The sequence below is a fragment of the Tamandua tetradactyla genome, chromosome 7, assembly GCF_023851605.1.
Source record: "Tamandua tetradactyla isolate mTamTet1 chromosome 7, mTamTet1.pri, whole genome shotgun sequence".
NCBI lineage: Eukaryota > Metazoa > Chordata > Mammalia > Pilosa > Myrmecophagidae > Tamandua > Tamandua tetradactyla.
In genome coordinates, this window is record NC_135333.1 from 145,107,016 (window position 1) to 145,110,496 (window position 3,481).

The 3,481-nt window shown below is 45.7% G+C and overlaps 1 pseudogene; it reads left to right on the top strand.

Moving 5' to 3' along the window:
* Positions 1 to 272: 272 nt before the first annotated feature.
* Positions 273 to 1,504, top strand: LOC143690701 (POU domain, class 5, transcription factor 1 pseudogene; annotated as a pseudogene).
* Positions 1,505 to 3,481: the final 1,977 nt, after the last annotated feature.

Here is a 3,481-nt window from a genome sequence, read left to right on the forward strand (position 1 = left end):
ACTTTTGACAAAGGACCTATTTTTTATTTGCGCAGCATAAAGAGTCCAGAAGGGTAAATAAACTCTGTCACTTACACAGCACAAAGTGCCCCAAAGAGCAAGCGAAGAAATTCCATCATGGCTGGTCTTCCAAGTGGCAGAATATTGTTCCAGGTTGGAGCTGATGGATGGCAGCTTGGCACACCTCACTTTGCGCCAGAGAAGAGAGACAAATATATATTATTTGAGCTGTTTTTTATCCATCTTGGGGAGAGAGGGGGCAGTGGTGGTGTATGGGCCCTGCCACTGAGAATTCGTGCCTTGATTAGCATTTGGGGTTGCTTGAAAGATTTTTGGTTTTGTTTATTTATTTTTAATTCCAAAAGCTTGACTGTGCATATTAAGAATAAAGCCTAAAGCGAGCCTTCATTTCACCAAGCCCCGGGCTTGGGGCGCCTTCCCTCTGTGTGGCGGGGCACCTGGCTCTGGACTTCGCCTTCTTGCCCCTGCCGGGGCGGTGGAGGGGAAGGGCCAGGGGGTTACTGAGCTGGGCTGGGTTGTGCCTTGGTCCTGGCTGAGCTTCCAAGGCCCTCCTGGTAGACCAGGCATTGGGCCAGGTGCTGTGCCGGGTGTGAGGTATGGGGGATTCCCCCATGCCCCCCATCATGCGTTCTGCAGAGGGATGGCATTTTGTGGGCTTCAGGTTGGGAAGGAGCTGGCACCCCAATGCTGCCTGGAGATCCCTCAGCCCGAGGGCAAAGTGGGAGCTGGGGTTGAGAGCAACTCTGAGGGGTCCTCCCTCAAGAGCCCTGCACAGCCACCCCTGGTGATGTGGAGCTGGATGAGGAGAAGCTGGAGCAAAATCCCGAGGAGTCCTAGGACATCAGAGCTCTACAGAAAGAACTACAGCAATTTGCCAAGCTCCTGAAGCAGAAGAGGAACACCCTGGAGTATACCCAGGCTGATGTGGGGTTCACCCTGGGGGTTCTCTTTGGGAAGGTGTACAGCCAGACAACCATCTGCCTTTTGAGGTTGTCTGCAGTTGAGTTTCAAGAACATGTGTAAGCAGAAGTGAGTGGACAATGAAAATGTTCAGGAGATTCGCAAAACAAATCTGCAGCAGACCAGGAAGAGAAAATGGACGAGCATTAAGAACCAAGTGAGAGGCAATCTGGAGAACATGTTCCTGCAGTGTCCAAAACCCACGCTGCAGCAGATCAGCCACATCACCCAGCAAGCAGCTCAAACGGGAGAAGGACGTGGTCAGAATGTGGTTCTAAAACCAGTGCCAGAAGGGCAAAGGATCAAGCAGTGACTATTCCCAATGGGACCAATATGAGGCTTTGGAGTCTCCTTTCCCAGGGGGACCAGTATCCTTTCCTCTGGCACCAGGACCTCATTTCAGTGCCCCAGGTTATGGGGGGCCTCACTTCATTATTCTGTATTCCTCTGTCCCTTTCTCTGAGGGTGAAACCTTCCCGTTTTCCGGGTTGCCAGTCTGGGTTCCCCGAAGCCTTCAAACTGAGGTACTTGACTTCCCCAAGAACCTGGGATGGGGCAGGGGGGTGGGTGACAGAGGAAAAGGGAGAAGCTGGGGAAATGGGACCCTGGGAGTATTAACCAGGGCTTTGAGAATTAAGTCCTAAATTCACTAAGGAAGAAATTGGGAGCACAATGGGTGGAGGCAGGGAAATTTGGGGGAAGCTGGTTGGAGGGAAGGTGAAATTCAATGATGCTCTTGATTTTAATCCAACATCACTCATCATTTTGTTCTTAAATAAGAACCATGGGACACAGTAGATAGACAAAAAAAAATAAAGCCTAAAGATAAGCCCTGTTACCCAGAGTTACCAGTCTCTCCAAGAGCATCAACCAGTTGCATCCCCTTTCCCCATAATGTTGATACCCCTTTTCAACATGAAGAAGTTAGAATTGTCATTGCCCAAACATCTCTAAAAATTTGGAGAAGGATCAGAGGAGGAGGAGGAGTTGTAATGGAGAAGATAGGACTTAACAAATGAGTATGACTACTGTATCGATATTTCTTTTTAGTCTCCAGTGTGTTAGAGCAGCTAGAAGAAAATACCTGAAATTGTGGAACTGTAATCCATGCCATATTTTGAAATCTGTTCTAAAAGTTCTTGTTAAAATGTACTATGAAATTTATCACTTTTTGGTATATATGTTTTATTTCACAACAAAAATGTTAAAAGAAGAAGAAAAGAATAAAGCCTAGAGACTAAGCACAAAGTGCATGTGATAAGCCACAAACAAGGAAAAAATGTGATAATGCCGTAGAAGAAAACAGAGGATGGCAGTGAACCAGACACCTCCAATGCCTTGATAATTCATAGGATTCTCTATTGCAGTGTGCTAAAGCTGCTGGAATGCAGTATACCAGAAATGGGTTGGCTTTTATAATGGAAACTGATTAGCTTATAAATTTTCAGTTCTAAGGCCATGAAAATGTCCCAGTTAAGGCATCAACAGGGTGATACCTTCTCTGAAGACAGGCTGCTGGTATCCAGGGTTCCTCTTTCAGACAGCAAACCACATGACTGGTGTCTGCTGGTTGTTTGCTCCCAGGTTTTTCAGCTTCTGATTCCAGTGACCTCTTCTCTGAGCTTCTGTGGGTCCTCTCTTAGCTTCCCTGGGGCTTTCTCTCTAAGCTCTCTTGGCCTTTTCTGTCCTTTATCCTTTCATAAAGGACTTCCATAAAAGGATTAAGACTTGCCTTGAATGGGGTGGTCACATCTCATTTGAAATAATCTAACCACAACAGGTCTGTCCCCACGTGGCCTTTTCTGGGGTACACAATAGCTTCAAACCAACACACACCCATTGAAACTTACACCAGGCCTGGAAAGAACGAAAGAAAAAGGTGGAAGGGAAAATTCAGAATTTGACAATTTATCTAAAACTGAATTTAAAAAAAATTATAACTGAGTTATAATGATTTGGCAAGGTTATGTTTTCTGCAATCTATTCTGCAGAAATTTAGACTTGAAATCCAAACTCAGTTATTAAGCATTGTTAAAAGAGCTGTATATGTGCATATCTGAGTAATAAGACATGGGGCTATAAATTTTATTCCTGGTACATGAGCATTTATTGAGCTTCTAAAGTATACCAGAGCCTAATGCTTAGAGCCTTACACACATTCTCTCACACATTCCAGAGGAATAAGTAGTCAGAAAGACAAGCTGGATATTTTTTATTTGCCTGTTCAGACACTTCCTGCCAAAGCCTCCTGTTTCTTTGGGTTTGGCCAATGGGAAAGTTGGTGGAGAGTGAGATCACGGTATTTATTCCTCTGGCTCCCTTCCTGTCAGATCTCCATGGATGGCTTTCATCCTTCTCCTGAAGGTCATAGCTCCTACCAGGCAGCCCTCTTTTATATTACTCCCCTCTCAGAGTTCTTGGAGTCACTCTCCCCCATTGCCCCTTCAAGCACAGAGAGTAAGGGCTCCCTGCTATTCGTCTCAAACTGTTGTATGGTTCC